The 23,468-nt window shown below is 43.0% G+C and overlaps 1 long non-coding RNA gene across 5 annotated transcripts in view; it reads right to left on the bottom strand.

The window, feature by feature from the left end:
- LOC106042890 (uncharacterized) overlaps nucleotides 1-23,468 on the bottom strand; it is a 142,951-nt gene that overhangs the window by 118,105 nt on the left and 1,378 nt on the right. For 2 of the 5 annotated variants that reach the window (XR_010829326.1, XR_010829327.1), the window contains exons 2-3: nucleotides 22,948-22,994; nucleotides 21,067-21,156 (exon numbers count right to left, since the gene is read on the bottom strand). This is a non-coding gene — a long non-coding RNA (uncharacterized lncRNA). Of the gene's footprint in view, nucleotides 1-1,127; nucleotides 1,371-17,821; nucleotides 20,625-21,066; nucleotides 21,157-22,947; nucleotides 22,995-23,468 lie in introns of those variants that run through there. The other 3 variants (XR_001211356.3, XR_010829328.1, XR_001211355.3) reach the window with 3 other exon arrangements.

Genomic DNA, 23,468 nt, shown 5'->3' with positions numbered 1-23,468 from the left:
GGTGCTCAGCCCCTCTCAAAAGGCAGGCAGTAAGCTATGAGCTTTTTATGTTGTGGAGGTATCTGCCCAAATGTAAACCAGTGCACTCAGTCAGCTCCTGGGCTGCCCACGTGCTCCCTGCCACCGCTCAGAGTATTCCCTAACATGTAAACACACACAAAAAAAAAACCTTGGTATGTCGTAGCTCACTTTGCACCCCCACCCTCCAGGCCCTCGAGCTTCTACCAGGCAATTTTCCTGGCACCTGACTGCGGCAACAGCATCCCAGAGCAGTGAATTTGGAAGACATGTAGCACGTGAGGGGACTGGAGTTAAACCTTACCCTGCCAGGGGGGAGCTCATCCCCACGGCTCCCGCCTCTCAGGAGCATTTTCCATCCGCCCTGCCAAAGCTGCTACCCAAAACTGCGTGGCACCTGAGCGGTGGGGCTAAGGAGAGCAAGGTGGGAAGCAAGTGATCAGAAGAAGCTGGAGGCCCTTCTCCACAAACACCTGATACGTTTTAATCACTGGGCGTACAGCATGACAAGGAGGAAGCAGAAACAGAGACCCGAGTCCTCCGTGGATCCAACCTTCTGCTTTATTATGTGCATGTACAGCAGACCCCTGGTCTGGTTTTGTGTCTTCAGGCTGCAGTTTAATGATGAATAATTAGGTTCTGGGCAGCTCTGCCACTGAATACTTCATGCTGTAATGGATGTTAATCTGAAAATTGTGTTTGCAGCTCTGTTTGATCATCTGTAATGAAACTGGTCAAATCGTAATTTTTTGTCTTATTAAAAAAAATGTTTCACATGAAGATCCAAATCTTTTTTTTTTTCTAAGTAAAGAAGTGTACTGTTTTTTACGCTGGTTTTACACCAGTGGAAACAAGCAGGAATTCTGCAACATCCAGTGATCTTACGTGACCACGAGAGATGAAAAATACATTTGCAAAAACGATTTGATAGTATTGCAGTTGAAGTGCAGCATCAAACTGGAGGAAACGGAGGGAGGAGTTTTACTTAATTAGACAATGAGTGCTCAAAATCATTGGCTGGTCATTACAACATAGGAAGCTATAGGAAATATAAAATGTAAGTTTCATTAAGTATTTGAAAACAATGAATCTTCCAATATCTAGGTTTGCATTTGATTGTGCTAGGAATATCAGTGAACAATTTCCTCAGAAGTGAATACCAAGATGCAAGAGACTGCCAAAGAATAGACGGTACCTGCATGTCCAGCATCGCTTTCACCTCTTGTGACTGATATAACAAGACACTTGGAGCTCTTGCTATGAAATACAGAAGCAAATTACTCAGAACTGACCGAAACACTGAGCAGAACACATAGGTGAGTTATTTCATCTCCTTACAATTCAAGGAACCACTGAGAAAAAAAAAGAAAGAGTGAAATTCAGAATAGTCTCTGAAAACTAAACATGGATGAGAAAGGCAACAGGATCAAAACTAGATAATGCAATAAGGCCAGCGTAACCCAGCAAGTCAGCAGCAAAAACACAACTTAAAATGCAACCAGAAAGTAAATTTTATAAAAATCTTCATATGGTAATAGCTGCAGAACTCATCAGTGACTGACGCTGTTAAAATGGGAACAATGTTGATGTGCAGGCTAACACCACAGAGCATCTGTACTTCCAAGAACGCTGTGTTGCTCCTGCAGCTGTCATGTCTCTGTGACAGCATTATGATGGAAATCTGAGTGATGCCGGCCTGCGAGACTGAGGCAAAGTGGATCGCATCCTAAGGTCTTTATGGAGATAAATTTCCACTGATTTCAATGAATCAGAGACAGGCAAGAGCCAATGGGAGTTTAGTCTGAGTAAGGACGGAGACACAAATGAATAAAGATTTCAGCATTTGGCTTTACCTTCGTAAAGAAATAATAAAAATATATTGCACATGTTGCATATCTGTCAGTTAAATTCATTTTATCTACAACACTTTATTGGTCTCATGTAGCTCTAGAGAACAATTCAAATCTCAAATTACAAAACCACCTAGTTTAAGGCTCCATCAGTGCTGAAGCCTTCAAACCCTGAAATACAGTCTCCGAGTTCCCATTCAAATTGTCATCAAAGCTATACTCCAACATTAAGTCCATGTCAGCCTTAGTGGAAGCAGATGAGGGCTCCAGCCGCATCTGGTTTGACTTCCCTGTAATAACTACAGCCAACTGAGCCATAGCAAAGAAAATGCAAGTATTTCCGTGAAAAGTAACTGGTTTTCTTTTAGGAAAATAATTGCAAAAATGCTAATTCAATATTTTATGTCTTATTTAAAACACAAGATCAAAACATCTACTGGACTAGAACAGGCCAAAAATATGAGAGAGAAAGTTATACCATTGTCCCTTCGGACAAGTTTGTCTCTGCGGAGGAAAAAAAAAACTTGAAAGACTCAGCTTCTGTGACAGAAGATAAATTTAAACTCCAACCTGAGCTCCTCAAAGATCTGCTTAATCTATAGACTCCTGTACATTCCCCTCCCAAAAACGGGCCATGTAGACCCTTCACAAGCTCTCACCCTTGCTCGCTGGGCAACACAAGCGCTTCTGGTCAGCCTTTACCAAAAGGAAAGCTAATTCTTCACCAAAACTCAGGGTGGAAAGTTGATGTTACTCTTAATGAAACCAGCAACACAGGAAGGTGCTTCCCCATGCTTAGGGAGACAAACCCGCCCACTCTGTATTTTAAATGAACCACGTTTTCCCCTGGTTTCATTCCATCTTTTAGGTCACTAACAGCTACGTGCAGCACTTCCCAATTACTTCTGTAATATCGTGGTCATTGTAGCATTTGTGACTTTGTCGGTCATTGATGTCCATGGTCTTGCTTTTCTCATCATAAACAGGGATGTGTTATTGTCCTAATTTTATAAATGGAGAAAAATGGAGAAATGGCGTACAAAAACTAAATTTCCAATAGATTCTCAGTTTTCAGAGTACCTTCTTAACCACGAGTTACTTGTTTTCTACAAGTGGTTGGTTGGCAAGCCAATCACTTCCTATGTATCTCTAAAGAACCCCCCATTAGATATTCACATGTCAAAAATAATTTATGTTCTTATTTTAGAGGATAATTTCTCATTTCATATATTGACAAACTCTAAAACAGCCAGGCATGGCTGGAGAGCACGGACCTGCACCCTGTGCTGAAGTTTGGATACAGGCATTATTTATGGTTTGTACTTCTTGCTTTCCTCAACCCTTTCCGTGAGCTATGGCTCACAGTCAGGCACCCAGCTGGGCAGACGGACATAAATTAAGATTCCACAGTGCTCACAGAGAACAACACATGTAAATCTGAAGGATATCTACCTAGAAAGTTGTTGTTGTTGTTCCCATGACAATACACTAAAATGTTTAAGAACTCTCTGGAGGACAGAAAGCAAGGCTACCAAACACAATTTTCCTTTACAAACGTTTAAGGAAACCACCCTCTATAGCACAAGCACTACATCCTCTCTAGTTTTAAGCACTCTCCTTAACATATGAGGTTGTTCCCTCCATCGCAGACAGGAACTAGTAAGGTTAGCACAGGTTTTGGAACTGACCCCGATAACAGAGCAATAGCCAAGATAACAGGTTTTGTTTCTTCGCTAAACGTTTTTATGATCCCAATCACTGTAATATCTGAAAAGTTTCAAGAGAAGCAGAGGGAGAAATGCCATCTTTTTAAAGTGAAAATGTTTTATAATAAATAAATAAAGCAATCGAGATTTGAAGAACCTCCCTCACAGAAAAGAAAAATACCCTGATTTTAAATTACCAGTTTCAATTTTTTAAAAAATAAAATTAAATCCCCTTTTAAAGCCAAAACATCATATTAAAAAAAAAAAACTACCAGAACACATTTTCATAATCAGATTCTTTTTTCCATAAAAAAGACATAAAACCTTAAAAATAATTAAACTTTTCTCCAAAACTATTTTTCTTTTAACTCCATAAGAACCTTTCTAATTAAAATATAAATTCATCAACAAAAATTCTGTAACTTTTCCACTACTATTTACAAACCAGAAACACACTTTCATCTTTCCCATACCAAGGAAAATAGTTTAAGTTGAAGCACTGACTATTGCATGAGTCTTTGTGAGCAAATCACTGAGGGCAAGTCTAAGAGAAGAGCACTGCATTGCATTTTAATTCTGAAAGTAATTGGTTTTGTTTGGAGGGGTTTGTGGTTTTTTTCATTTATTTTCCTTTTTTTCCCCTTTAATATAAATAGTGCTATAATGCATCTCATCCTTCTCAGGAATTTACCTGTTAAGTTTTCCTCTCAGTGGTCAGCACTTTCCACTGGTTCAACTTTTTCAGAAAGTTTTAGAATTGAAGAAGGAAAGACAGAAAAAAAAAAAAAAGTGCTGATCCAGTGCCTTGGATTAATTAATCCAAGAATGCTGGTTAAAGCACATGGACATTTCAAACATCCGAGGCTCCAGCGCTGCCACCCACAGATTTGGGTAGGTTTAACCTTGCTCAGTTCAGCTAGGCTTCCTTGAGAGCAGCCAAAATCTCAGAGCAGTACTGCCCACCCCACCAAGAGCACCCAGATGGTGAACTACATACTTCAAGAGCAGGAAGCCTAAATGGTGAGTAAAACACTAAAATAATGTCTACTTGACAAGCTATTGGGATAAAAAGATTGGTTTGGACCACTCAGACATTTTCCTCTGTCATATCATTGCTTGCTAAAATTTTACTGTTTAATAGTTTGTAAGTTCTAGGAACACAGTTTTCCAGATATTTGTATCACTCATTCCACAGCAATGTGTGCTAATAGCAGCCTAATATATTTGAATAGAGATGGAATTGACTTGAACCTACCTTCAACATATTTTGGTTATTTGAGAAACAGTTAGATTAATTTTTCCTTGTCTAAGTCATTAAGACAAACACCGTTTTCCATTACCATAGAAAACGGGCCCAAGCACAAACCCGTCTCAACTTCAGGGATGATGGAGAATAAGAGTGCCTTCAAATACCTGAAGACAAATGCACCTGTACTTTCTGCTCTGTTGGGATCTTACGGTACAATGACAAATGAGAGTCCTAGCTTGCCTGCCAAGTCCTTCCACGTATTTCATGCCATCACACGAGCTGACTTTCCTCCTTCAGCCGCAATTGCGGCGTAGCCTGGCTCTCCCCACTTGTACCAGGAGCCCAGCCACCACCAGTGTTTGTGCTTCAACACCACAAAATCAGGGTAACAGAGCAGCATGCAGATTCAATGGCAGAATTTGCTAAAATAAAATAAAATAAATTTTTAAAAAAAGCAATATCGCTCATCTGTGGATCAATGTCATGAGCATTTCAGGACTGCACAGCCTGGAGGAGCACCTGGGGGAAATCTGGTAACCCAGGTGTGTTACAAGGAGCAAACTCCTGACAGAAGTTAATTAGTATGCCCACCTAAATGATAAAATAGTGCAAGCTGTGCTCATGACGCCTTTCACAAGTGCAGCCTGGTTGCAGCCTCTGAGGCTTTTGCCCCTTCTGTTGTGCCAGTTGGAGCAAAGCCTCAGTTGGGTGCGTGCTTGCATCCCTGCCAGCACTCCCGTGGCCAAACTGGGGCTGCTCTCAACCAGGAAGCCCCCTTAGCGGCCCTGAGGGCTCCAGCCACACACGTGGAGCAAATCGGATCTCCTCAGAGGAAAGCAGCAACGTGGACTCTTCTCATGGCACATTCCTGCCTGTTGTAACCAGCATCACACACCCACAAAACACCAAGGCCTGCGCTAACCACACCACTTTTTGTGCTTCTGCCTGGGGTGCAGCTTGCACCATTGAGGGTCTGAGCTCCACATCTTAAACTGCTCTGAGTAACATCAATGCAACCCCACTAACTTCAGGTTATATTGCATGGGGCTAAATCAGAGATTAATTCATCCCCGAGTCTTCTGGTTTCCTTACAGCATCAGTGCACTGCCATTTTCAATTCTCCCCTGAGCAGCTGATTCAAAGAACTGAGGACTGTTGAAAGGGTCTACAAAAAAACAAAAAACAAACAAAAAAAAAACTGAAATAGTTTATAAATCCTAGGAGGGAGCACAACTGCACAACATTTGTAGGACAAGGAGCATTCTTTACTGCAGTTATTTTATCCTGTGATTTATACTCTTCTCTTCCACCTATTACACGGCTACAGTGCTCAGTTCTCCCTTGCAAGAATTCACTTTTGGCCTCAGACTACACTCTCCCTGCCAAAGCAACACTTTCCTTGGGTTTGCACGAGTCTTCTGCATCTGTTTTCTGTGCAACGATGTCAACAAATAGTGTTAAATTCTGTGGATGCATTTGTTCTATGGCCTTTGGTGATATGACAGCGGTTAACGCTATTTCAGTGAGAAACTGGAAGCATCCCGTGACAGTCTGCACTCTAATTCAGAGGGTTTGGGTGTAACTCAATGAAAAGCTTGAGTCTATCCTCCCTCAACCTCTACCCAACCACTGCAATGAAACAGCTACAAGGAGCGGAAAGAATCCACTCCCAAGGCCTGGGGGACCTCTTTACGGAGGTTCAAATCCTGGTTGTGATTGTCCCTGAGCTTTGAGGACATTCAGAATTCAAACACAGGCCAGCCTTTTGGAAACAATCCACCATAACATTAAGGGAATTAAACTCCTGGTTATTAAGGTCTTATGACATTGGCACACTTGATAGCTAGATCTGATTTGTTTTTTTTTATGCTGCTCCTGTATGCATTTGATTTGGTTTTGAATACCAGCCTGGAATCTTGATACCGCTGCAGCTCCTTGTGTCCTCCTCCCTCTTTGGCCAGAGTCAAAATTAGATCTTCAAGCACATTTCCCACCACTGCTTCAAGCAGAAGGCTGAGCCAAGTTTCTGTCTCGCAGCACAGGCAGGTGGGAAGGATCACTTTCACCTTCCCTCCTTTAATACTGAAACACACGGGTTTTCCCCAGAACACAGTCACAACAGGCCACTCAATTTTATACTACTGCTTTACTGTCACGATTGCCTAATTTGATTCTCAGGCTAAATAAATAAATATCCAAGCTGCAATTAATACTTTTGATTCTGCAGTTTGCACACCTCCATAAGCGGCGCTTTAAAGTTTCCATGACAGCACTTCCACCTCTGAGTGCACACTCACTGCCTGGTAAGAGCAGCAGCCATTTGCTGGCAGAGATCAGTGCAGAGCATCAGAGAGCGAGTCCCTCAGGTGGTCTCTCCAATCCCATCCCCTGATGCTCCCGAACCTGTCCCCAAAATGATTTTCATTTTTAAGACCGCTACAGTGGCAGAGAGAACAGCAGCTTTGAAGCAAGTCGGGAAGTTTCCCCTGCAGAAGGGCAGTAAAATGACACGGCACTTCAGGCGGCTTTGCAGCTGTACAGGCTCCTCTACTGCCACAGCGAGCTTGGTGCAACTGCTCTTGGCTAGCCTTTAGCCCCGTGGTGGTGAATGGCTCTTCATTCCCTGGAGAAGTCTGCTCACTTAGGGTTGTGTCACAAGCCACTCAGAATGTGACATCTTAAGGGACCGGTTTCTTAGACGCCAATGGAAATAATAACCTGACAGCAGCCCTCCCCTTAACCCAAAGGCAACAAAAGCCACCCTAATTGTTTCCGTTGCAGGAAGTCCCTTTGGGGATAACAGAAGTCATACAGGATTCGCATCGCTTCCTGGATTTGTCTGCATCTATCAAACAACGCACGGCAGCACAGCCAGCAGCACCCTACCCCTGCTGCCAAGTACAAGCCCAGAGAAAGGAAAGGGATTCAGAGCTAAGGGACTTGGATTGCTTCCTCCACCACTCGCAGGGTGAGAAATTATTTGATATGTAGGCCAGCGAAAGGTCTCCTCTCCTTCGTCTGGAAAGACCCGTCCTGCTAATGCAAACAAAGGAGGAGACAGAAGTTGCAATGCATATTGAAAGTATCAGACAGAAAGAGAGACAGGCACAGCGGGTAGGGAGCTGATAATGCAGACAGGGGAAAGGAAAAAGGGAAGAAAAGAAAAGAAAAAAAAAAGAGAACTTTTAAAGATTCTTTCTAAGAAAAATGAATCTTCACCGTGCCGGTGCTTTTATTAGAATGCCTCTCGCTTTTTTCTTGCTCTCCCTTCCTGACACGGTAAGCTATGTTCAGGCTGACTGTGGCACTCTATCAGGGCACCGTGCTGTCCTTCTCCCAGACGGCTCCCTCCTGACCCCGGCATGCAGAGCTGCAGCAGCAAGTGTGACAGCACCTCTGAGGGCTGCGGATGATCACGGTCCTCACGGTGAGCAGAAACCATCACCTGCAACAGGATTTGGCACGCTTGCCTTTCCAAAATCAAGGGGAAGGATACAAAGCGAGGCTGATGTAAAATGATGTGGGGCAAGGGAAAGTATCAGACCTTTTCATGAGAAAGCTGTTCTTCACGGTGCTATACCTGAGGCAGAGGAGGTGCCTCATTTTTGGAGCTTGAAATGCTGTTCTTCCTTGGAGCACGCCGAAATTCCGCCAAGCAAATCAAGAGTTCACAGCAACTTGGCTATTCTTGTGTTTTTGTTTTGGTTTGGTTTTTTAAGTGTCACTTTTTAAGGTAATTACTGTCACTCTGTGGGACCTGCGGTGTTACTCTCTGTAATACAGAAACAACTAGAGACCCTGCAGCAGCCTCATTCACAGACAGATTCCTGTCCTGAGGTATTTGCGGTCAGAGATAAGACAGACAAAATGCAGAACGCTAGAATAATCCATATTTTACAGGAGGTGTAGGAAGGCAGACTGCAGGCTTGACCCATGCCTCTCCTCCAAGGGAACAGTCTTTCCCCTTGGGAAGCCATGGAGGTGTTGTGCCTGTGATGCTGGTTGCAGCTGAGGATACCCATAAATTAAGTTTATCTAGAAGAAACCACAACTCACTTGCCCTGCCAAATAATACCTACAGGTCTACCTGCAAGTGGACAATCAGATTTTTTGCTATGGCTTTGCTCAAAATGACATGTAGTTTTCTTCCTCTTCTTCCTTTCAATTTCATCAGCTAGTATGGAAAGTAATTCTAGGGAAAAAGGCACAATTTCAGTCACAAAGTAAGACTTACTCTGCAGCTTATTACAGGTCTCTTCAATCCTGTTGAAAGAAGTTATGTAGCCCCTCTTTATTTTAGTTTACTCCTTTGCAACAGAGCTTGCATGTGGCACAGTATGCACCTAGCACCTTCATTCTGAAGACAGAAAGCAGCACAGGCGTCAATAGCATGACCTACCCTTTTCTCATGCTAGCAGGACAGGCAGTTAAGGAAGAACCCTCATGATCTTAACACCCTGGAGAGAGCAATATGACTACCAACCGACAAGTTCAAAATGACAAGCCACAGTTCCCCACGAAAAAGGTATTTCACCCTGGTCTAGCAAACTACACGTCCAGAATCCTCTAAAAATGCTGCAAGAGCCCAAGGCTTTGCACAACTCTAATCTAGTTGAACATTGCCAATCCCAAATGAGGTTACCAAATCAGCGAGCTCTTTCGGAAATTAGAATCTCAGTTGTGAACACAAAATAATACATTTTTGTGCACTCACAAGAACATCTGAGCAAATTGAAACAGGAAAATGTCATGTCTGGAAAAGAAAACAAGTCCATTCCTGTACGTCAGAGCAATCTGCATTCTGGTGATTCTGAAGCCTAAGGGTACTACAGTCTCTCTGAGGACGGTGGTAAAGACATTGAAGAAAAGCAGAGAAATGAACGTTATGTCTCAGTTGCTTCAGGCCAACCACAATCAGGTAAGATCCCAATCTCAGCCATCAAGGACCTCTGGAAAAATGGAGACTTTCCATAATGGACAACAATAGCAGGATGCCAAATCTGCGAAGTTCTGATCAGTTTAAGTTTTGCTGACCCACGTTCTGTAGAAAAGACTCATGCTCCTGGAGAGTACATATGCAAAAAGTTTTGAGAAAATCTACCAGGGAGGAACACAGCTCAATGTTGTGCTGTCCTATTTATGACTGTTACATTAACGCACAGTTAACCTTGCTCACTGGAAGGAAGAAGTAGTCTTCAGTAATACACACACTGTTAAAACAGATACAGAGAGACCAAACAAAAAAAAGACCTACATTAACGTTCAGAAGAGTTTAACAATTAGAAAATTGTAGAAGAAAACTACTAACACTACCACAGTAAAAAGATTGTCCCCAAAACAAGAATTACAAACATACACCATCAAAAGTTAAAACTTTATTATGAAGAAATTCTTGTGTTTTGAAGAAGGCAGACACTCAAGCAGCAACGTTCCTAATTAAAGCCTTCTGCAAAGCCCATAGCTGTTACCCACAGCTCCTCCATGCAGGGGGCTGGAAGCCTTTTGTCAGGGAAGTAGTCAGCAAATCTGTAACCGAGCCCTCTGCACGGGGCTCTGCTCACTCTGCATGCTGCTGACCCGCCCCTCAGAGAAAACATGTAGGAAAGAGACTTGTGACCATGAGGGGGAAAAGGCCTAGTCGTCACCCAGGGAGCTGCACACAAAATGGGCACCAAGAGGGTGCTTGGCCCAGACTCGGTGGAAGAGCCACTGGGTTCGCACAAAGACCCCTGCTCCAGAGCCCCCAGCAAAAGGCAGCGAGGCTGCCCCTACGCGCCACAGGCTGGGCGATGCTGCCATGTATCCTGACGGCCAGCCCTCCTGCTGGGCTTGGATGGAGTCCACCACAGCCCAGGGGCAGGGCAGTGGCACCACTCCCTGGGATTTACATTTCAGGCTGGGCACAGCAGTGTTTGGGCTCCGGGGGACATGGATAGCAGCTAGGCAACAAGCCACGCAGAGACACAGCCCCTGCTGTGGGGGTAAGTTTGCCTACAAAAATGGGAAATCCCTCTCCAAGTGTTTACTTACTCCAAGAGATTTTCTCCAAAGGAATGTTTCAGTCAGGGGATAGATAAGTCACCCCACAGGAGGCTTTGCACAGGGCAAGGTGCTTTCCAGGCTGCCCACCTCTCTCCCACAGCTGCGGCAGCTCACGGGCAGCGCCAGACTCCTCGTGCTGCCCGAGCGCTGCACATCACGTCTTGTCTAAATAACCACGAGCTGAGGGAACTGAACGGTGCCCACAGCTTGTTCGCTGAAACATGTAACAGCACACCCCATGGGATAGAGTTTTGACACATTTAAATCTTAAATACTTCTTGCTACAAAGTTTATGGAAGTTGTTAATTCCATCAGTAGTAATCAAATTAGTGCCCTTAACTGAAACAGGTTATTAATGTGGCAGCAAATCACTCTAGCTGTAAAGATCTGTACCTGCTGGAGACTCGTCTTGGTTTTGGGGTTGTTCATCACAGAATCAGAGAGTCACAGAATGGTTTGGGTTGGAAGGGACCTTAAAGACCATCCAGTTCCAACTTCCCATGAGACCAGGTTGCCCAAAGCCCCATCCAGCCTGGCCTTGAACACTTCCAGGGTTGAGGCATCCACAGCTTCTCCGGGCAGCCTGTGCCAGGGCCTCACCATCCTCCAAGTAGAGATTTTCTTCTTGATAACTAATCTGAATTTCCCCTTTTTTTTAGTTTAAAACCATTGCTCCTTGTCCTATCAGTACAGTCCTTGACAGAGAGTCCCTCCCCAACTTTCCTGTAGGCCCCCTTTAGGTACTGGAAGGTCTCTGTAAGGTCTTCCTGGAGCCTTCTCATCTCTAAGCTAAAGAACTCTTACCCTTTCTTCATAGGAGAGGTGCTCTAGAAATCTGATCATTTTCATAGCTCTCCTCTGGACCCTCTCTTACAGGTCCATGTCCTTCTTCCATGGGGGTCCCAGAGCTGAATGCAGCACTCCAGATGGGGTCTCACAAGAGCAGAGAAGAGGGGGACAATCCCCTCCCTCACCCTGCTGGCCATGCTGCTTTTGGTGCAGCCCAGGTTACAGCTGGCCTTCTGGGCTGCAAGTACACATTGAGCTTTTGATCCACCAGTACCACCAAGTCCTTCTCCACAGGGCTGCTCTCTATCACCCGACCTGTATTTATGTTTGGAATTGCCCTGACCCAGCTCCAGGGCCTTGGACTCGACTTTGCTGAACCGCGCGTTGTTCACACAGACCCACCTCTCAAGGTCCCTCTGGAGGGCATCCCTCCTCACCAGTGCCATAACCACACCACGCAGCTTGGTGTCATCCACAAACTTGCTGAGGGTGCTGAGGTCACGAGAGGCGAAGGTAAAGGCATGGCTGCCCAGGCAGAGGCAGTGCTCCAGTGCACCCAGAGCAGGATCAGACATCACGTCAAACTGTGGATGTTCCCTCAAAAACTTTTACATGCCATCTGTGCCTCTTGTTCATTACCTGCGCACACCAGCTCTGCGCCTAAAGGTATAGTTAAGCCTACACCTACTGCACAGTAACATGACTGAGGTAAAGTTTCACAGGCTTCAGCTTGCTTTCATGTCCGCTAAAGAGCCACGCTGGAAAATCTTAAAGAAGCCATAAAACACTCCCTTCTGGAAAGAAGCCACAGGACAAATTTTTAAGCAAAATTGACTTTCAGATACAGTTTAGGTCCCTTGGACTAAAGTGGCAGGATTTCAATTGATGTAGTAACTATGGAAGCCTTAAGTGATTTCCAGAAACTATTTCAGTCAATCTTATATAAAAAAAAAAGAATCAAGAAATTCATCATGTTGCGCATAATTTCTCTTTACTTGCCCAAAAGCTATGTCAAGTCAAAGCTTAAAAGGAAATTAACTACGGGTATTTTTAGTATTTGTTTCCTAACCAGTCATTTCAGTATTCTGTTTGCATAAGAAATGGAAGGTAGGAGGTTTATGTGCAGATGTTGCGCTCCATTGAGATCATCTGCCATGAGACAGAAAGCAGTTTGAGCAGTCAGAAAAAAGTCTTTTGAGCAGGTTTGCCTCCAGCAGAACCTTCTTTTTTCCCCACATCAGCCACCACTTCCCCTAGGCAGAACAAGTCAGGAATGGTAAAACACTTGCATCGAAATGTGCAACTGCAGACGTGCAACTGCAAGTGTCCAACCACTTGTAATTCAGTTTTACAATAAAAGCGAAAAGTTATGCCAAACTGGGAAGAATTAGCCTTGCTACCTTACACCTTGTAAGTACAAGATCTTTGCAGAATGGCTTGTTTTGCATGAAACAGGTCGTGGTTCTGCTCACAGATCTGAATGAGATGTAATATCACCAGCTAGGTAGATGGGGGGAGAGCAGTGGATGTCATCTAACTTGACTTTAGCAAGGCTTTTGATTCTGTCTCACATGACATCCTGCTAGCAAAGCTGAGAAAGTGTGGGATAGACAAGTGGACAGTAAGGTGGGTTGAGAACTGGCTGACTGGCTGAGCTCAGAGGGTGGTGATCGGTGGCGCAGAGTCCAGCTGGAGACCTGTGACTTAGCGGTGTTCCCCAGGGGTCGGTGCTGGGTCCTGTCTTGTTCAACATCTTCATCGACGACCTTGATGAGGGAACAGTGTCCGCCCTCAACAAGTATGCCGATGACACAAAGCTGGGAGGAATGGCTGACACGCCAGAAGGCTGTGCTGCCATGCAGCAAGACCTAGACAGGCTGGAGAGCTAGGCAGGAAGAAACCAAATGAGGTTTAATAAGACAAAGTGTAGAGTCCTGCACCAGGGAAGGAACAACCACATGTATCAGTAGAGGCTGGGGGACGACCTGCTGGAGAGGAGCTCTGAGGAGAAGGACCTGGGGGTCCTGGTGGACGACAGGTTGACCATGAAATAGCAGTGTGCCCTGGTGGCCAAGAAGGCCAATGGGATCCTGGTGTGCATTAAAAGGAGCGTGGCCAGCAGGTCAAGGGAGGTGATCCTCCCCCTCTACTCTGCCCTGGTCAGGCCTCACCTGGAGTACTGTGTCCAGTTCTGGGCTCCCCGGTACAAAAAAGACAGGGATCTCCTGGAAAGAGTCCAGCAGAGGGCCACAAAGATGACACGGGGCCTGGAGCATCTTCCCTATGAAGAAAGTCCGGGAGACCTGGGTCTGTTCAGCCTGGAGAAAAGAAGACTGAGAGGGGATCTCATCAATGTGTATAAATACCTGAGGTGTGGGAGACAGAGGGATTTGGCCAACCTCTTTTCAGTGGTTTGTGGGGACAGGACAAGGGGCAATGGCCACAAAACGGATCACAGGAAGTTCCGCACCAACATGAGAAAGAACTTCTTCACGGTGAGGGTGATGGAGCACTGGAACAGGCTGCCCAGGGAGGTTGTGGAGTCTCCTTCTCTGGGGATATTCAAGGCCCGCCTGGACACCTACCTGGGCAACCTGCTCTAAGGAACCTGCTTTGGCAGGGGGGTTGGACTCGATGATCTCTGGAGGTCCTTTCCAACCCCTGCAATTCTGTGACCTCACTCATATGCATGATACAAGCTGCAGCCAGTAACCCTGTCCAGCAGCACAAACAGATCCAGAAGCAGTCCTTAGCCTATGTCAGGTGCCTGAAGTTGGGTAGTATAAATACTCCTCCTCCTGCAAATGGCCATGACAAAATCCAGGAAGCATCTATTAGGCAACTTGAACTTCATTTTTAATGTATTGCAGGGCATAGCTGAACAAGGACTTCAAAGCAAATGCAAGGATCCTCCAGTACTTCTGCCAGCAAGGGGGTGGTTTCTGCCCAAAAAAAGGCTCAGGATACAGTCATGTCTCAGCGATGGCTCTGGTCACCATCTCCTCTGAAAAAGAAACCCACTGAGAGCAGAAATTGGTTGATTAATTTGCCTGCATAACGTGGAGAGGATGGGATCTTTCAGGCAAAAGGTAAGGTCTATCTGAAGTTAGAGAAAGGTTCTCTCACACAGCTGCTGAAGCACAAACATTACGCTACAGACAGTGGGAAAGAATGAAATCAGTGGGGCAAACCCAGACCCCTATGCCCAGAGACTGCCAGCATCCACTCAGACGTAGCAGACAAGCCCTGGACAGGAGAAGGTTTTCCACTATGAGTTGTACAGATCAGCATCTCTCCATAGTGAAAGGCTTCAGCTAAATCCCGTCAAAATTGGAACTTGTAGCTCCAAGAAGTCAAGACTCCTGGAGTCTGTTACTCTAGCACGTTAAGCTACCCCTGAAAAAAACATATTTAGTGTCTAGGAAGACAGAGAGATGCTAGCAAAATGAATCTCAGAAGAATCTGTGAATTGAGCCTGAGTTTTAACTAACCAAAAGCCTATATGCCTATCAAACAGACCAAAGCCCTAAGTCCACAAACAGGGAAAAGAGCAGGGACTGGGGGAGCGTAACAGCACGCTCCAATGGGAGATGGACTGGCAATGCAGGAGGAAACCCTCTCCTCTTTGGGGGTTTCAATTCCTAATGAAACGTGAAAGGGCAGACATGATAGTGTAAAAGCAGCACCTCTTTTGTGGATGGTAAATACTAACCAGGCACAGTGGAGCCCCCTGATCACTTGTGTCTAGTTCCAGGAGTGCATTAGAGGGGTTTTGATAGTCTCTAAGCCACTGCTCCCATCCCTAACACATACAGCATGTATTAATGTATTTTATACATTTTCTTTGGCTTGTTTAATGGAAACGGAGGCTTTCAATGAAAAGGCTGGCTGAGCCAAAGCTCACAAATACCTCGCTACACTGTCTATGCACTCCTCTCTCACTTCTCTGTTCCAAGCCCTCTCCCCACCCCCTCAAAAAAGAGCATTTAAGCAATGTTTTTTTTCCACTTGGCTCATGTGGAAGGTGAGCTGATCTGTGCTGTGAAGTTCTATATTGGTTCATCTTATTTTTTCAGAGACCAAAAAGGGAAGGAATAGAAAACAGCCTCTTTAAATGAAATATGCCCTTGTCAAAACAATTTAACAAATGGAAAAGGCATGCCCATTATGCTGGTTTTCCAGAAGTTCGTCAACCTCACTGTTAAATGTTAGCACGTAAGAAAAATTACTCTATTTGTTCTTTATGGTTTGTTCCTGAGATCAAAGCGCTGCGGGCTGGAGGGTGTTTGACATCCAAGAAACACTCGTTGCTGCAATATTGTCTGTAGTGTCTTTTGTTAGTTTTGTTTCTTTATAAGGCTTTAAAGAACAGCAGTCAACACTTGCAACACATTGGCATCCCATCAAATGCCAAACTCGTCCTTTTAGAGCGCATGGGAGGAGAATATTTTTATGACTCTTATTATGGTTTTCTCCTTTCATTAGGTCCTCTGATAGAAGTAGCTGGAAAGCATCTTGCATCCCAATCTCCTTTCACTTGCAAGAGATTGGTCCAACGGTGAAGTCAACACTATTCATCCTTTATTTAAGAGGAATTAAAGCCTTATATAGATAAACCCAGCAGTTTGTTTTAGACAAATATATAAATCATGAGGAATTTTTTTTGAAAAAAGTTTGTTCAACAGATTTTTTTCAGTAGTTTTTATTTAGCTCCTGTCAGATTGCGGATGATATTCAAAGGGCTGGAAATGTATGTCAGTAATAAAAACTGCTTTATTTAACCAAACCAGTTCAACTGAGTGAATTAGCACACAGAGATGGTTTGAATAGAAACATTTTAACACCTATGGCTCAATTTTAGAAAAGCAGAGCTTCAGTCAAGTTCAGTTAGCTGAGCTAATGTGATTTAAAAAGCAGCTGCCTCAAACCCCACATCAAGATAAGGATGGAAAATTTGTTTGCTGTTGGGAGGTAACCAGAGTTACAAACACATCCTGCTATCTGCAAATAGCTCGTATATTTGAGATTATGATTCAAGTGCAAATAGACTCTCTACTAAATATTTTTTGAGAAAAAAAACACAAAACCATTTCTCCAGAAGATTGCATTTTTTGCAAAACGATGAAGTAAACCACAACTGGTATCCCAGTTTTGATTGGATATAAGCCTACTCTCCTGCTAACAAAAAACATCCCCATAAGTCTATTTTAAATGACACTAAAACTAAGAATGTCTGTGTTTGAATCCTATTTGAGACGTACTTGTTACAGTATTTTTAAAACGTGTGCAAATAAAAAAATGCCATCTGCAGGGCGTAACGGCCATAAATCTAGGATGATCACCTGGCTCAGAGTCTGATCCCCGGCTCCCAGGAGCAGCTTTGCTACAGATAATCTTTTATAAACTTACTGAGTTTCATCTTCACTTCTGTTACATCTTGCACCCCCCACTGCTCCCATGCAGTGTGTTCAGAGTTTGACTGCTTTCATGGCCAAAGCTCATTTCTTAACCCTAACCTAAATGTAATCCTTGCCAGTTTATGCCCCTCTGTTCCTCTGCCAACACAGGCCTTCAGTACAAAAAGTTACTTTCTGCCATGATGTATTTAGGGAAAAATATGTATCTATATACACACATGCTCTCAGGTTTTCCCTTGCTAAGTCAAGCAAGCCTACTTTTTCTAGCCTTTGCTTGTAAAAACAACCCATCCATTCCCCTGATTATCCCAATACCCTTGGCTAGGCAAGCTTCAGTTTCAGGTCATCTGTCTTGAAAACTACTAGTGAAAACCATACATACGGTCTTAAACAAGGTCTCATTAGTGAACACTGTATGATGCCAGTAGTATTTCCCTATCTGGAAGTATTGTTCCAGAGACATTCTAGGACTGCATTTACCTCTTGCACATCTTCACAGTTTAGTCAGCTCATGAGTGTTTCTTGGTCATTTCCGGACCTCCCAGCTTCAAGCAGCAGGTGTCAGTAATAGCCCCCAAATGCACATTATCTTCTGTGCTCATCAGTTTGATCCCATTTGTAGCCCTCATTCTGTGCATGATCCCAATCCCCTTTCATACTGACAAGTCCCAGCTTTGTGTCATCAGCACATGCTTGATTTGAGACTTAGGAAGAAGCACTTCCCCAGGGTGAACTCCCCAGAACATAATTAACAAATCGATAATTATTCTGAGCAGTGGGTACAACCTGCTCTAAGTAACTTTCAGATCTACGAGAAAGCCATGTCTCTGCTCCAAAAAGTGAAAAAGACAGATGGGTAAACTCAAGTTGGAAGGAGACACAGAGCGTCCAGCATAATTACATTGCTCCTTCTGTGGGAAACCAACAGCAATTTTCCCTAAAGAAGCCCAGTGGAGGTGAATGTAACAAGAAAGACTTCAGTGGGACAAAGGACAGAGCTGCCATACATTCAAGACAGATAGTCCACATTTTAGAAGCAGCATGAATGATAGTATGGCCAAGTTTGTGCAAAAAGGTAACAGAACAACAAATTAATTTGATAGAACAAATAATCTAAATGACAAAGACATTGATTATTTTTAACAAAAGCCTTTCTGCGTTGAGGGAAGACAACACAGAATCCAGGAAGGTCCAAAGAGGGGAGGGATCTCCCCACCAAGAAAGGTGCAGATTCACTTAGAGCAATATAGAGAAGTTGAAACAGTATCTTTAAACGTTAAGGTTCAAGAGAAAAAGATGGAAATTAAATGTGTTAAGAAGGAAATCTGTTTTTGTAAAAATAAAAACTCTCCAGTTGCAAAACTCTTGGGAACAGAAATTTTCAGGGGGAGGAAACCAATGACATTTTAAAGCAAATAACGAGTGGAGCAAGTTTTACTCCACCAAAAAGAATTTTTTTCTTTAAAGCCAACCTATCTTCTCCTAACCTCTTCCTATTGTAGTAAAGAAATTCTTCATTCAGCAGAAACTATTCCCACCTTACAATGCATTTGAGAATGATGTCAAACATAGTACACCGTGCTGAAGTTACTAATGTTAAGTCATCCAATAATCGATTATATTTGAGGCATCCTGTCAGCTCATCCACCAAAAAACCTCTGATTTACAAAACGTGCTCGTCATTTTCCTTCAAACAGAATTCCCAAAACACACATTTTAAAAGTGCTTACTAGAGCAATGACAGAGACTTTTGCATGAAAGCCAACAAGCACCAGAAGCCTACAATGCTTTCTTAAATAAGAGACAAACAACAGAGGAGTCCCCAGACTGCTGTGGGGCCCCAGTCATGCAGCTGAATACCGGAGAGCTCAGTGACGTATCCAAGCTCTTACTGAGCTAGAGCTTGCTACAGTGATGTACTCACACTGGATGCAAAGAGACAGTTCTCTCCTCCTCCCAAAGGATAATCAATTCCCATTCAAAGAAACATTAATACCAAGAGTGGAAATAAACACAAACAGAATAGATCCCTTTTGAGTAACTTGCCTAGTAATTATGAACTTAAAGCATATAAATTGCTTTCCAGGTGGCAGCATTCTACAGTCAAATGAAGAAAATTACAATAATCTTCCTTTTCTGTTACTAAATACTAAACTCAACTCATTTGGATGGGACAATATCAAGTGCATATAGAGATTAAACAAATATGTTTCTCAGATAATTGCATGCAATACCTATTTGAACACACTCATACTTTTTAGCTCTACATATAAATTTTCTTAGGTTTTAATTAAATCTTCCATATAATACAATGCGTAATGAAGTATTATATATAAATGTTATTGAATTTAATCTTTTATACAGGTGCACGTATTTCTACACGTATAAACACATTTTAGGAGAAATTTGTAATACACTTAGACCACTCTGCATTTTTACAATGTCATTATGGATAAATTACAAGATGCTGAAAGACTGAATGAAAGAGTTCATATTCTACAGCTGAGGTGTTAAGAACAACAGAGTCAGGAAATGAGCTAACAAGAGCCCACTCTAACATTTGAATACTAGTAATAGCAGCACATAATACTTCAAGTAAAAAGAAATATGAGAACAAAAGTAATAACTCATTTACAAAAATATAATAACATGAACAATTTTAGAACTTGTGATATTTCACGAAACACAACTGTAGCGCAAAACTCACTACCCATTGGTTTTCAAAATGCTGAGCAAGACAAAAGAGAGGAAAAAAGTCTTAGTGATTTCTCAGAGGGCAATATTTCATCTAAAATATACAGCCATCTAGGCAAAATCTTTATTTCACCTTACCAGAGAGAATATTGCTCATTAGCAGATCCCTGTATGCTACTTAAAGACCTCTTCTGCCTCCATTTTGCAGGTGAACAGCATGAATTTATTTTTCATACAGTATGAAGCTCCTCACAACTGGCTGAAATTCACAAAGTCATCCCACCTCTGCCCAGATAGCACAGCCGGGACTGTCCAGCTGCAGCCAAAGAACCCTCTGCTCCTGTTATTCCTGGTCTATCTCAAACAGGCTGCTGCAATACAGCAGAGCTTACTATATTCGTTGCAAAACTTTTCCTAACTTTCATCAGTTAACATCAAAGCTTTGGACACATCTAAAACACGTCTGCTATGGTAGCTTAAAGAAAGTAGCTCAAACACCGTTCGCTGTAATTCTTGAACCACCACCCTACACAACATATCTCACGTGCCTACATTTTTATCTTGGACTGCATCTGACCAATCATATTGACCAGCACCCGAGGCAATCCTCTTCTCTAACCCATTCCACATCACCACAAGTGGAAGAACAAACCACAGGTATACAGAAGGCTGAGGAGCTACTCAAACATAACAAGGTGGTTCAAAGAGAATTCCCCCACAAAACATCATGTAAACATACATAAGAATTATAAAGTGTGAAATAATAGATTAAGGTAAAACAAAAGAAATCCAGGCATTTGTGTAACATCATGCTCACCAGAAGACATTCCAACAGCTAAATCTTTCATTTTTTTTCCTCCTGTACAGTTCAAAGTATCAAAAATAACAAATAGAAATAAATTAGGGAAAAAATAACAATTCATTAGTGACTTGAAATAATTTCATGTCTAGAATTCACCATTACACTCATCTAGTCCGACCTCTACACACAGCACAGACTACTGAATTGCACACAGTAACTCCAGAATTTAATCAATATCTTTCAAAGACTCCTCTGAAAAGCCTTACAGCCTGAAAGGTCTAAGCAGCACATCAAACAGAGCCATTAGATTTCCCTGATTGCAATTACAACCAACTCTAGCTAATTTTATCTGCAAACAGCCACTTTTAAAGAAAAAAGAAATGCAAAGCTAATGATCAGAATCCCATTCACTGACGTATGACTTGCAGTTTCATTCAGAACTTAAAGACTGATAAACAGTCACAAGTTACAAATTTCAGATCTTTTGGTGAATGCCTACCTTTATTCTTTTTTTCTTCTCCTTCTCTGCCTTTTCATGAATCCTTATTCAAAAGTGACACATTTGTTCAGTTCAGGGAGATTCTTCTCTCTGGAGGGGAAATAATTTTTATCAGTAAGACTCCCTGGTGATCAGGTAGACTTGGAACTGCTGTTAATCAGCCTTTTTGACACGGTAGCTTGAATAGCACTTCCCATGATGCTTTGTGTGTCTACCTTAATTCTTTCCTTTTGAACTCACCATGACTTATAGGTGTCTTTTTTTCCTTTTGTGTGTCTGAAGTTATCCCTCTATTAACTTTAATTGGAAAGGTACCTTTTGTTCCCCTAGAGTAGTCATATACTAACCACTGAACTCCCTAGGCTCAAATTTCTGGGGTAGCAAGAGTTCAGTTTTCTGGTAACTCAAAAAAAAAATTCCTAGTGAAAGATTCAAGGCTTTTTTTTATTGCTAATAAAATAAGTGATATTTACTCTAAAGATGAACTGTTGCATCCATTTGTATCAGGAAATATAGAGACTGCTGGTGCAAGTCGTGGTGAGTTCAAAAGAAAAGAACTAAGGGCAGACAAACACACAAGAGCATCACAGAACCCTGACCTTTGCCATCCACAAACTGCAATACAATGGGTGCTGCTAAAATTTAAAAAAAAAAAAAAAAAGCCATTTTTTAAGTCATTGGGGAAAATAAAAGCTGTTTCATAACAGCAGTAGAACAAACAAAGCTTTGTTTCCTACAGACTTGGACCTTCTCCCAAACTTCACCACCTGCCCTCATGATACTACTGCCAGCAAGAGGCAGGATACACTCCAGCTAGTCTGCACCCCTTTGCACCCCAATTAACCAAGCAGGACATGGCCAGGTCGTTACCAACCATAACATCCCCGCTCCACATGCAACTGCTCTCACAAAATTTGTCAGAGCTTGAGATTGCTGCTGTGCTTCCAGGTCTAGAGGAAGCTGCACAGAGGCCCCAAAAGTTTCATTGAAGGGGAAGGCAGACACATGCTTTGGATGGGGCATATTTCTTTAAGAAACCTAACTCTAAGATATCCTTATGCATTTTGTTGCACATTGAAGAAGTTTCTTCACATCTATTTCATGACTGCAGTCAAACAGAATGCTAAAAATGCGCTATGCTGTGGACTTCAAGTCAGAAGCTATATTTTAACCTTTCCAGGCATTTGCATCTTATCACCTGCATACTGTTCAACAGTATGTATCCACAGAAAATGACCCACAATTAAGCTCTGCTTGCTTTCCTTTATAACAGAGGAGGAATTTGGACTAGTAGAGAGTCTGTGCAACAGTACAGCCATTTCTCCTCCTGCCCCACAGCTCAGAGCACCTTCCTTTGCTATGGAGGCAGCTACCACCCTCTCGGCACCGCCCAATAAAAAAAGACATAGCATATCAAGGTTTAGCACACAGTCAGTAGCCCACTCCTATGGGCAGAAAAATTATTGCCAGCCAGTCTTAGAGCCGACCATTTTTTCTGCATAGGGTATCTGAAGCCATTTTTGCTTTTAAGCAGTGATCTTAGGGCAGCTGTAGATAGCATTAACATTTCAAGCTATAGTTTGAGAAGCTTGGAATCTTCTTGGAGGCTACTGGCACCACGTTTACAATAGTTTACACACACACATATGAGACAATCAAATTCACTCTGTTCAGTACAAGGTCTCTTCATATCTTTCACTAGTGACAGAGAGAAATTAACATGTACAGTATATCTCCTAATGTGTACTGGAGCCTCCTTTCTCAGCTACGATGATGTGAATCATTTATCCTGACCTCCTAATCAGTAGCCAGATAAGGTACCAGCAGATGTGACCAAGATTTCTACGTGCAGTGCTGACCAGATTAAATGTACAACCATACCTTTAATACTGAAGTGTTTTTCTCTTCAATCACCAGCCAGCCACAGTCTGAAATGCAGGTAAAATTTTATCAGGTTCGCAAACAGTCTAATTCAGTATATGAAACTACCTGCACTTCCTTATTTCTGACTACCTTATTCCTCCCCTCTCCCTTTCTAGCATCGGCCACACACTACACACTCAAGGGGTTGTACCCTCTTAAGAATCACAGGCCCAAATTCTCCTTTGCCAAAAAGTTACCAGACCAGACCACAGGACAGGCCTAAAAATTGCATCCCACCAAGTTTGTGACAGCTGAGCCAGTAAATTTGCAGCAAGCCACGTTTGTTTTTCAAAGCCACACATCCAGGACACTGCAGGGCACCCCTCGGGTGAAGCAGACCTGCCGTATGTGTGTCCTTTTGGGGTCCCTGCTTCAGGGACCCTGCAGACTAAAAAATAGAGAAAGTTTCCCTTTATTCACCTAAATTAAAGCCCAAGCAGCTGTTTCTCCCCCAAAAAGCACCTCAACCCTGATCCTCA

The sequence above is a fragment of the Anser cygnoides genome, chromosome 2 (genome assembly GCF_040182565.1).
Source record: "Anser cygnoides isolate HZ-2024a breed goose chromosome 2, Taihu_goose_T2T_genome, whole genome shotgun sequence".
Lineage (NCBI taxonomy): Eukaryota > Metazoa > Chordata > Aves > Anseriformes > Anatidae > Anser > Anser cygnoides.
This window is presented reverse-complemented; position numbering and strand designations above follow the sequence as displayed.